This window comes from Salmo trutta, unplaced genomic scaffold (genome assembly GCF_901001165.1).
Source record: "Salmo trutta unplaced genomic scaffold, fSalTru1.1, whole genome shotgun sequence".
NCBI lineage: Eukaryota > Metazoa > Chordata > Actinopteri > Salmoniformes > Salmonidae > Salmo > Salmo trutta.
This window is the reverse complement of record NW_021822521.1, coordinates 101,875-114,909: the sequence shown is the minus strand read 5'-3', so window position 1 is coordinate 114,909 and position 13,035 is coordinate 101,875. Positions and strand designations below refer to the sequence as shown.

Below are 13,035 nucleotides of genomic sequence, written 5' to 3'. Positions count from 1 at the left end.
AGAGGAGGGATGAAGGGGTGAATAGAGGAGGGATGAAGGGGTGAGTAGAGGAGGGATGAAGGGGTGAATAGAGGAGGGATGAAGGGGTGAGTAGAGGAGGGATGAGTAGAGGAGGGATGAAGGGGTGAGTAGAGGAGGGATGAGTAGAGGAGGGATGAAGGGGTGAGTAGAGGAGGGATGAAGGGGTGAGTAGAGGAGGGATGAAGGGGTGAATAGAGGAGGGATGAAGGGGTGAAGAGAGGAGGGATGAGTAGAGGAGGGATGAAGGGGTGAATAGAGGAGGGATGAAGGGGTGAATAGAGGAGGGATGAAGGGGTGAAGAGAGGAGGGATGAGTAGAGGAGGGATGAAGGGGTGAGTAGAGGAGGGATGAAGGGGTGAGTAGAGGAGGGATGAAGGGGTGAGTAGAGGAGGGATGAAGGGGTGAATAGAGGAGGGATGAAGGGGTGAGTAGAGGAGGGATGAGTAGAGGAGGGATGAAGGGGTGAGTAGAGGAGGGATGAAGGGGTGAGTAGAGGAGGGATGAAGGGGTGAGTAGAGGAGGGATGAAGGGGTGAATAGAGGGATGAAGGGGGGAGTAGAGGGATGAAGGGGTGAGTAGAGGGATGAAGGGGTGAGTAGAGGAGTGAGTAGAGGTAGGATGGAGGGGTGAGTAGAGGAGGGATGAAGGGGTGAATAGAGGAGGGATGAAGGGGTGAGTAGAGGAGGGATGAAGGGGTGAGTAGAGGAGGGATGAAGGGCTGAATAGAGGAGGGATGAAGTGGTGAATAGAGGAGGGATGAGTAGAGGAGGGATGAAGGGGTGAGTAGAGGAGGGATGAAGGGGTGAATAGAGGAGGGATGAAGTGGTGAATAGAGGAGGGATGAAGGGGTGAATAGCAGGATGAAATGTCACCGTGCCAACAGTAAACTGTTTAATCTACAGTGTTTTATGAATGACATATACATTGCAATCCCCCGAACCTCTCCCAACCTTCCAACTCAAAACCCACTCATAGTGCAGAGGTAGGCCCATTCGGGCTTGCAGTGGAGTAGTATAGACTATCAATCAGACCTGGCTATATCTCACCATGGAGAAGACAGGCCAGAGTAGCCTATGGATCAGACCTGGCTATATCTCACCATGGAGAAGACAGGCCAGAGTAGCCTATGGATCAGACCTGGCTATAGCTCACAGGGTAGGAATGCCTATGATTCAAGCCTGCTTGACTGGCCATCCCTCTCTCTGGAGAAACAAAGGCAGCCTATAGCTATAGCAGCCTGCGTTTCAGGGCAGGTCTAGCGAGCCATCCTTCACAGTGAGGCCACAGTATAGCAGCCTGCGTTTCAGGGTAGGTCTAGCGATCCATCCTTCACAGTGAGGCCACAGTATAGCAGCCTGTGGTTCAGGGCAGGTCTAGCGATCCATCCTTCACAGTGAGGCCACAGTATAGCAGCCTGCGTTTCAGGGCAGGTCTAGTGATCCATCCTTCACAGTGAGGCCACAGTATAGCAGCCTGTGGTTCAGGGCAGATCTAGTGATCCATCCTTCACAGTGAGGCCACAGTATAGCAGCCTGTGGTTCAGGGCAGGTCTAGCTAGCCATCCTTCACAGTGAGGCCACAGTATAGCAGCCTGTGGTTCAGGGCAGGTCTAGCGATCCATCCTTCACAGTGAGGCCACAGTATAGCAGCCTGCGTTTCAGGGCAGGTCTAGTGATCCATCCTTCACAGTGAGGCCACAGTATAGCAGCCTGCGGTTCAGGGCAGGTCTAGTGATCCATCCTTCACAGTGAGGCCACAGTCTAGCAGCCTGTGGTTCAGGGCAGGTCTAGCTAGCCATCCTTCACAGTGAGGCCACAGTATAGCAGCCTGTGGTTCAGGGCAGGTCTAGCTAGCCATCCTTCACAGTGAGGCCACAGTATAGCAGCCTGTGGTTCAGGGCAGGTCTAGCTAGCCATCCTTCACAGTGAGGCCACAGTATAGCAGCCTGTGGTTCAGGGCAGGTCTAGCTAGCCATCCTTCACAGTGAGGCCACAGTATAGCAGCCTGTGGTTCAGGGCAGGTCTAGCGATCCATCCTTCACAGTGAGGCCACAGTATAGCAGCCTGCGTTTCAGGGCAGGTCTAGTGATCCATCCTTCACAGTGAGGCCACAGTATAGCAGCCTGCGGTTCAGGGCAGGTCTAGTGATCCATCCTTCACAGTGAGGCCACAGTCTAGCAGCCTGTGGTTCAGGGCAGGTCTAGCTAGCCATCCTTCACAGTGAGGCCACAGTATAGCAGCCTGTAGTTCAGGGCAGGTCTAGCAAGCCATCCTTCACAGTGAGGCCACAGTATATCAGCCTGTGGTTCAGGGCAGGTCTAGCTAGCCATCCTTCACAGTGAGGCCACAGTATAGCAGCCTGTGGTTCAGGGCAGGTCTAGCTAACCATCCTTCACAGTGAGGCAGCCTCCCTAGCTACAGTATAGCTCACAGTGGGTTAGAAATGAAGGCCACAGTATAGCAGGCTATGTTTCAGGGCAGGGAGGCTGGCAGACCATCCCTCACAGTGACTGAGCCTGGCACCGTAGCCTTGGCTGGGCATCGTGCCTCACCACATTAACAAAAGTGGAAAAGTGCCACTGAATCAGGGGCAGGGCTACTCACTGAGACACATCATACATCACCCCTGGAGGAGAATATAGTGGGCCTGGCTGTCTCAACCCGCCACGGACTACATGAGGTAAATACATATTTATGATAATGCCAATCCCATTTCCATTAGGCTTACCGGGGCTTGCAAATCTAACCAGACTATTTATTCAGAGATTGTTTACACTGAGCCACAGAGGCAGTCAGTGAGAATGTCTGAGCAAAAACCAGCCACTATTCAGAGTGGATTCCACAAATCATAGAGCTTGCCTTAGCTTAGAGTAGACCCAGCTCTGTAGATTGCAGAGGGATGACAATGAGACAAATTGCAACTAGGACATCAACAACATGATGCTATCCTAGCTATAGAACTAGGACATCAACAACATGATGCTATCCTAGCTATAGAACTAGGACATCAACAACATGATGCTATCCTAGCTATAGAACAAAAACAACATGATGCTATCCTAGCTATAGAACATCAACAACATGATGCTATCCTAGCTATAGAACTAGGACAACAACAACATGATGCTATCCTAGCTATAGAACTAGGACATCAACAACATGATGCTATCCTAGCTATAGAACATCAACAACATGATGCTATCCTAGCTATAGAACATCAACAACACGATGCTATACTAGCTATAGAACTAGAACAACAACAACATGATGCTATCCTAGCTATAGAACTAGGACATCAACAACATGATGCTATCCTAGCTATAGAACATCAACAACATCATGCTATCCTAGCTATAGAACATCAACAACATGATGCTATCCTAGCTATAGAACTAGGACATCAACAACATGATGCTATCCTAGCTATAGAACTAGGACATCAACAACATGATGCTATCCTAGCTATAGAACTAGGACATCAACAACATGATGCTATCCTAGCTATAGAACAAAAACAACATGATGCTATCCTAGCTATAGAACATCAACAACATGATGCTATCCTAGCTATAGAACATCAACAACATGATGCTATCCTAGCTATAGAACTAGGACAACAACAACATGATGCTATCCTAGCTATAGAACTAGGACATCAACAACATGATGCTATCCTAGCTATAGAACATCAACAACATGATGCTATCCTAGCTATAGAACATCAACAACACGATGCTATACTAGCTATAGAACTAGAACAACAACAACATGATGCTATCCTAGCTATAGAACTAGGACATCAACAACATGATGCTATCCTAGCTATAGAACATCAACAACATCATGCTATCCTAGCTATAGAACATCAACAACATGATGCTATCCTAGCTATAGAACAAGGACATCAACAACATGATGCTATCCTAGCTATAGAACTAGAACATCAACAACATGATGCTATCCTAGCTATAGAACTAGGACAACAACAACATGATGCTATCCTAGCTATAGAACATCAACAACATGATGCTATCCTAGCTATAGAACTAGGACATCAACAACATGATGCTATCCTAGCTATAGAACATCAACAACATGATGCTATCCTAGCTATAGAACATCAACAACATGATGCTATCCTAGCTATAGAACTAGGACATCAACAACATGATGCTATACTAGCTATAGAACATCAACAACATGATGCTATCCTAGCTATAGAACTAGGACATCAACAACATGATGCTATCCTAGCTATAGAACTAGGACATCAACAACATGATGCTATCCTAGCTATAGAACTAGAACATCAACAACATGATGCTATCCTAGCTATAGAACTAGGACAACAACAACATGATGCTATCCTAGCTATAGAACATCAACAACATGATGCTATCCTAGCTATAGAACTAGGACAACAACAACATGATGCTATACTAGCTATAGAACTAGAACATCAACAACATGATGCTATCCTAGCTATAGAACAACAACAACATGATGCTATCCTAGCTATAGAACTAGGACATCAACAACATGATGCTATCCTAGCTATAGAACTAGGCCATCAACAACATGATGCTATCCTAGCTATAGAACTAGGACAACAACAACATGATGCTATCCTAGCTATAGAACATCAACAACATGATGCTATCCTAGCTATAGAACTAGGACAACAACAACATGATGCTATCCTAGCTATAGAACTAGAACATCAACAACATGATGCTATCCTAGCTATAGAACTAGGACATCAACAACATGATGCTATCCTAGCTATAGAACATCAACAACATGATGCTATCCTAGCTATAGAACTAGGATATCAACAACATGATGCTATCCTAGCTATAGAACTAGGACAACAACAACATGATGCTATCCTAGCTATAGAACTAGGACATCAACAACATGATGCTATCCTAGCTATAGAACTAGGACATCAACAACATGATGCTATACTAGCTATAGAACATCAACAACATGATGCTATCCTAGCTATAGAACGAGGACAACAACATCATGATGCTACCCTGGATATAGAACATCAACAACATGATGCTATCCTAGTTATAGAACTAGGACAACAACAACATGATGCTATCCTAGCTATAGAACGAGGACAACAACATCATGATGCTATCCTAGCTATAGAACTAGGACATCAACAACATGATGCTATACTAGCTATAGAACATCAAACAACATGATGCTATCCTAGCTATAGAACTAGGACATCAACAACATGATGCTATCCTAGCTATAGAACTAGGACATCAACAACATGATGCTATCCTAGCTATAGAACTAGGACATCAACAACATGATGCTATCCTAGCTATAGAACTAGGACATCAACAACATGATGCTATCCTAGCTATAGAACTAGGACATCAACAACATGATGCTATCCTAGCTATAGAACTAGGACATCAACAACATGATGCTATCCTAGCTATAGAACAACAACAACATGATGCTATCCTAGCTATAGAACTAGGACATCAACAACATGATGCTATCCTAGCTATAGAACAACAACAACATGATGCTATCCTAGCTATAGAACTAGGACATCAACAACATGATGCTATCCTAGCTATAGAACATCAACAACATGATGCTATCCTAGCTATAGAACTAGGACATCAACAACATGATGCTATCCTAGCTATAGAACATCAACAACATGATGCTATCCTAGCTATAGAACTAGGACAACAACAACATGATGCTATCCTAGCTATAGAACTAGGACATCAACAGCATGATGCTATCCTAGCTATAGAACATCAACAGCATGATGCTATCCTAGCTATAGAACTAGGACATCAACAACATGATGCTATCATAGCTATAGAACTAGGACATAAACAACATGATGCTATCCTAGCTATAGAACATCAACAATATGATGCTATCCTAGCTATAGAACTAGGACATCAACAACATGATGCTATCCTAGCTATAGAACTAGGACAACAACAACATGATGCTATCCTAGCTATAGAACTAGGACATCAACAACATGATGCTATCCTAGCTATAGAACTAGGACATCAACAACATGATGCTATCCTAGCTATAGAACTAGGACATCAACAACATGATGCTATCCTAGCTATAGAACTAGGACATCAACAACATGATGCTATCCTAGCTATAGAACAACAACAACATGATGCTATCCTAGCTATAGAACTACAACAACATGATGCTATCTTAGCTATAGAACTAGATCAACAACATGATGCCATCCTAGCTATAGAACATCAACAACATGATGCTATCCTAGCTATAGAACTAGGACATCAACAACATGATGCTATCCTAGCTATAGAACTAGAACAACAACAACATGATGCTATCCTAGCTGTAGAACTAGAACAACAACAACAACAACATGATGATATCCTAGCTATAGAACTAGGACATCAACATAATGATGCTATCCTAGCTATAGAACATCAACAACATGATGCTATCCTAGCTATAGAACTAGAACAACAACAACATGATGCTATCCTAGCTATAGAACTAGGACAACAACAACATGATGCTATACTAGCTATAGAACTAGGACATCACTAACATGATGCTATACTAGCTATAGAACATCAACAACATGATGCTATCCTAGCTATAGAACAAGGACATCAACAACATGATGCTATCCTAGCTATAGAACAACAACAACATGATGCTATCCTAGCTATAGAACTACAACAACATGATGCTATCCTAGCTATAGAACTAGGACATCAACAACATGATGCTATCCTAGCTATAGAACTAGGACATCAACAACATGATGCTATCCTAGCTATAGAACATCAACAACATGATGCTATCCTAGCTATAGAACATCAACAACATGATGCTATCCTAGCTATAGAACATCAACAACATGATGCTATCCTAGCTATAGAACAAGGACATCAACAACATGATGCTATCCTAGCTATAGAACAACAACAACATGATGATATCCTAGCTATAGAACTACAACAACATGATGCTATCCTAGCTATAGAACTAGGACATCAACAACATGATGCTATCCTAGCTATAGAACTAGGACATCAACAACATGATGCTATCCTAGCTATAGAACATCAACAACATGATGCTATCCTAGCTATAGAACATCAACAACATGATGCTATCCTAGCTATAGAACTAGGACATCAACAACATGATGCTATCCTAGCTATAGAACATCAACAACATGATGCTATCCTAGCTATAGAACTAGGACATCAACAACATGATGCTATCCTAGCTATAGAACTAGAACAACAACAACATGATGCTATCCTAGCTATAGAACATCAACAACATGATGCTATCCTAGCTATAGAACATCAACAACATGATGCTATCCTAGCTATATAACATCAACAACATGATGCTATCCTAGCTATAGAACATCAACAACATGATGCTATCCTAGCTATAGAACATCAACAACATGATGCTATCCTAGCTATAGAACTAGGACATCAACAACATGATGCTATCCTAGCTATAGAACTAGAACAACAACAACATGATGCTATCCTAGCTATAGAACTAGGATATCAACAACATGATGCTATCCTAGCTATTGAACATCAACAACATGATGCTATCCTAGCTATAGAACTAGGACTAAGTACAGTAGTCGTTATTGTGATAGTTCTATTCTCCTCTCCTGCTGTGGAAACCAACTAGAAGAGTGATTTCTCTCCTCAGTGCTGGCGGCCAAACACTCCTCTATTCTCACACACAGACACCGCCGACTCAGTTCTCAGTCTCCTCCTGTTAACGCCCTGTAACCACTACACCAGTTAACGCCCTGTAACCACTACACCAGTTAACCTCTCTGGCGTATGTGGGACGCTAGCGTGTACTTTATCGAGCAATACATGTATGTTTTGCTCGATAAAGTGAATATTTATATAAAAAAAAAACATTTTACATTGGCGTGTAATGTTCAGAAATGTTTTGCCTCCCAAAACTTCCGGTGAATGAGCACATACATTTACAGAAATACTCATCATAAACGTTGATAAAATATTCAACTCTTATTCAAAGAATTATAGATACACTTCTCCTTAATGCAACCGCTGTGTCAGATTTCAAAAAAGATTTACAGCGAAAGCACACTTTGAAATAATCTGGGTACGGCGCTCAGTCACAAAACCAAACGCGCCATTTTGTGGAGTCAACAAAACTCAGAAATAGCATTATAAATATTCACTTACCTTTGATGATCTTCATCGGAATGCACTCCCAGGCATCCCAGTTCCACAATAAATGTTCATTTGTTTCGATGAAGTCCATACTTTACGTCCAAATATCTCCTTTTTGTTTGCGCGTTCAGTCGAGTTATTCAAATCCACTGTGCTCGCGCAGTTAGTTCAGACGAATCGTCAAAAAAGTTATATTACAGCTCGTAGAAACATGTCAAACGATGTATTGAATCAATCTTTAGGATGTTTTTATCATAAATCTTCCATAATATTCCAACTGGACGATTCCTTTGTCTTCAAAAAAGAAAAGGAACACAGCTAACTCTCACGGGAGTGCCATGTCATTTTCTCAGTCATCTGACTCCATATGCTCTTATTCTCTCCCCATTCACAGTAGAAGCATGAAACAACGTTCTGAAGACTGTTGACATCCAGTGGAAGCCTTAGGAAGTGCAAAATGACCCCATTGACACTGTATACTGGATAGGGAATCACTTGAATAACTACAAACCTCAGATTTCCACACTTCATGGTTGGATTTTTTCCTCAGGTTTTTGCCTGCCATATGAGTTCTGTTATACTCACAGACATCATTCAAACAGTTTTAGAAACTTCAGAGTGTTTTCTATCCACATCTACTAATAATATGCATATCTTAGCTTCTGGGACTGAGTAGCAGGCAGTTTACTCCGGGCACGCTTTTCAGCCCCCTACCCTACACCAGTTAACACCCTGTAACCACTACACCAGTTAACTCTCTGTAACCACTACACCAGTTAACACCCTATAAACACTACATCAAGTCACTGTTAAGCTTCATTTCTCACTTCTGTGTTATTCCAAGCGAGTTATAGCTGCAGCCCATTTGAGTATGTGTGATCAGAATCAAACACGGACACAACAAACTCCCCACCCAGTAGGCAAAACATTACACTACAAGAATTATGTCACGTAATTCTGGAATTTCACAGTTTTCTATCAGATTGAAAACTCCCATTTCCTTCAATTACAGACAGGAAGTAATGTAGTGGCTGTTCTGGCCGTCTCATTATCACGTCAGTACTTCCTGTATGATATGTTTTAATGGACACGCTCCGTAGGGTCGTCCTGACCAATCACTGCTGTGGTTATTAGAGAGAGAACCCATATAAACATACTGCTCTCTAAAACCCTCCTCAGTTCCACTGCTCATTGGGATGAATTACTGGCCTCATAAAAAGTTAGCATGAATTCAATTACAGAGTACTTCTATAGTACTTCAATACAACTTTAAAAAGGAACGATCTTAAGTGTATTAACACACGTGGGGTATCAGTGTTTGAACTGGTCTGTCTGTCTGTCTGTCTGTCTGTCTGTCTGTCTGTCTGTCTGTCTGTCTGTCTGTCTGTCTGCCTGCCTGCCTGTCTTTCTGTCTGTCTGTCTGTCTGTCTGTCTGTCTGTCTGTCTGTCTTTCTGCCTGTCTGCCTGCCTGTCTGTCTGTCTGTCTGTCTGTCTGTCTGTCTGTCTGTCTGTCTTTCTGTCTGTCTGTCTGTGTTTTTTTAATGAGAGGTCAGTCCCTGGCCCAGACCACCATTACCCCTCATTGAGCCACACCCTTACTTAACTCTATAGGACCGTGACCGATCACGTTTCAACATGCCGTGCTCTTTATCATAATGGAATCATTTGTCAGCCCGGTAACAAGAACCCGTTTCTCACATCAATAAAGACCACAGGAACACGGTGCTATACTGTTACCATCCTTACTTACCGGCACAGAAGTAGGTTTCACACGAACACACACAAAAATGTTTTATCCCGTTCTTCACTAAATCATTATTTTGGGTTTCTACTAGTTATTTGAATGTTTGTGGTAAGCTAAAGCTAGCGTAGCATTTAGGTGATAAAATGCTTAGAGATTTGTCCGCTCTTGTAGAGAGCAGTATCATAAGGCATTTAACTGCGTCACGGCTGATATGAATAGCAGGCTGTGGACTGAGGAACAATGGATCAGTGCCATGACTGAAGGATCACAGCAGTCTGTAATAGAACTATGGTATGTGTCTATAAACCAGTCTGTTCCACTATAAACTAGGCTGTTCCACTATAAACCAGGCTGTTCCTCTATAAACCAGGCTGTTCCTCTATAAACCAGGCTGTTCTAAATGTGTCTGTTCCTCTATAAACCAGGCTGTTCTAAATGTGTCTGTTCCTCTATAAACCAGGGTGTTCTAAATGTGTCTGTTCCTCTATAAATCAGGCTGTTCTAAATGTGTCTGTTCCTCTATAAACCAGGCTGTTCCTCTATAAACCAGGCTGTTCTAAATGTGACTGTTCCTCTATAAACCAGGCTGTTCTAAATGTGTCTGTTCCTCTATAAACCAGGCTGTTCCTCTATAAACCAGTCTGTTCCTCTATAAACCAGTCTGTTCCTCTATAAACCAGTCTGTTCCTCTATAAACCAGTCTGTTCCTCTATAAACCAGGCTGTTCTAAATGTGTCTGTTCCTCTATAAACCAGTCTGTTCCTCTATAAACCAGGGTGTTCTAAATGTGTCTGTTCCTCTATAAACCAGGCTGTTCTAAATGTGTCTGTTCCTCTATAAACCAGGGTGTTCTAAATGTGTCTGTTCCTCTATACACCAGGCTGTTCTAAATGTGTCTGTTCCTCTATAAACCAGGCTGTTCCTCTATAAACCAGGCTGTTCTAAATGTGTCTGTTCCTCTATAAACCAGGGTGTTCTAAATGTGTCTGTTCCTCTATAAACCAGGCTGTTCTAAATGTGTCTGTTCCTCTATAAACCAGACTGTTCTAAATGTGTCTGTTCCTCTATAAACCAGGCTGTTCCTCTATAAACCAGTCTGTTCTAAATGTGTCTGTTCCTCTATAAACCAGGCTGTTCCTCTATAAACCAGGCTGTTCTAAATGTGTCTGTTCCTCTATAAACCAGGCTGTTCCTCTATAAACCAGTCTGTTCTAAATGTGTCTGTTCCTCTATAAACCAGGTTGTTCTAAATGTGTCTGTTCCTCTATAAACCAGTCTGTTCTAAATGTGTCTGTTCCTCTATAAACCAGTCTGTTCTAAATGTATCTGTTCCTCTATAAACCAGGCTGTTCTAAATGTGTCTGTTCCTCTATAAACCAGCCTGTTCTAAATGTGTCTGTGCCTCTATAAACCAGGCTGTTCCTCTATAAACCAGGCTGTTCTAAATGTGTCTGTTCCTCTATAAACCAGGCTGTCCCTCTATAAACCAGACTGTTCTAAATGTGTCTGTTCCTCTATATACCAGGCTGTTCCTCTATAAACCAGTCTGTGCCTCTATAAATCAGGCTGTTCTAAATGTGTCTGTTCCTCTATAAACCAGGGTGTTCTAAATGTGTCTGTTCCTCTATAAACCAGTCTGTTCTAAATGTGTCTGTTCCTCTATAAACCAGGCTGTTCCTCTATAAACCAGGCTGTTCTAAATGTGTCTGTTCCTCTATAAACCAGGGTGTTCTAAATGTGTCTGTTCCTCTATAAACCAGGCTGTTCTAAATGTGTCTGTTCCTCTATAAACCAGACTGTTCTAAATGTGTCTGTTCCTCTATAAACCAGGCTGTTCCTCTATAAACCAGTCTGTTCTAAATGTGTCTGTTCCTCTATAAACCAGGCTGTTCCTCTATAAACCAGGCTGTTCTAAATGTGTCTGTTCCTCTATAAACCAGGCTGTTCCTCTATAAACCAGTCTGTTCTAAATGTATCTGTTCCTCTATAAACCAGGCTGTTCTAAATGTGTCTGTTCCTCTATAAACCAGCCTGTTCTAAATGTGTCTGTGCCTCTATAAACCAGGCTGTTCCTCTATAAACCAGGCTGTTCCTCTATAAACCAGGCTGTTCTAAATGTGTCTGTTCCTCTATAAACCAGGCTGTCCCTCTATAAACCAGACTGTTCTAAATGTGTCTGTTCCTCTATATACCAGGCTGTTCCTCTATAAACCAGTCTGTGCCTCTATAAACCAGGCTGTTCTAAATGTGTCTGTTCCTCTATAAACCAGGGTGTTCTAAATGTGTCTGTTCCTCTATAAACCAGGCTGTTCCTCTATAAACCAGTCTGTTCTAAATGTGTCTGTTCCTCTATAAACCAGTCTGTTCCTCTATAAACCAGTCTGTTCCTCTATAAACCAGGCTGTTCTAAATGCGTCTGTTCCTCTATAAACCAGTCTGTTCCTCTATAAACCAGGCTGTTCTAAATGTGTCTGTTCCTCTATAAACCAGGCTGTTCTAAATGTGTCTGTTCCTCTATAAACCAGGCTGTTCTAAATGTGTCTGTCCCTCTATAAACCAGGCTGTTCTAAATGTGTCTGTTACTCTATAAACCAGACTGTTCTAAATGTGTCTGTTCCTCTATAAACCAGGCTGTTCCTCTATAAACCAGGCTGTTCTAAATGTGTCTGTTCCTCTATAAACCAGTCTGTTCTAAATGTGTCTGTTCCTCTATAAACCAGTCTGTTCCTCTATAAACCAGTCTGTTCTAAATGTGTCTGTTCCTCTATAAACCAGGCTGTTCCTCTATAAACCAGTCTGTTCTAAATGTGTCTGTTCCTCTATAAACCAGTCTGTTCCTCTATAAACCAGTCTGTTCCTCTATAAACCAGGCTGTTCTAAATGCGTCTGTTCCTCTATAAACCAGTCTGTTCCTCTATAAACCAGGGTGTTCTAAATGTGTCTGTTCCTCTATAAACCAGGCTGTTCTAAATGTGTCTGTTCCTCTATAAACCAGGCTGTTCTAAATGTGTCTGTCCCTCTATAAACCAGG

At 42.3% G+C, this 13,035-nt stretch overlaps 1 protein-coding gene across 1 annotated transcript in view; it reads right to left on the bottom strand.

Annotated features, from left to right (window-relative positions):
- Positions 1 to 13,035, bottom strand: part of LOC115182481 (39S ribosomal protein L13, mitochondrial) — a 33,630-nt gene that overhangs the window by 3,367 nt on the left and 17,228 nt on the right. The window lies entirely within an intron of this gene.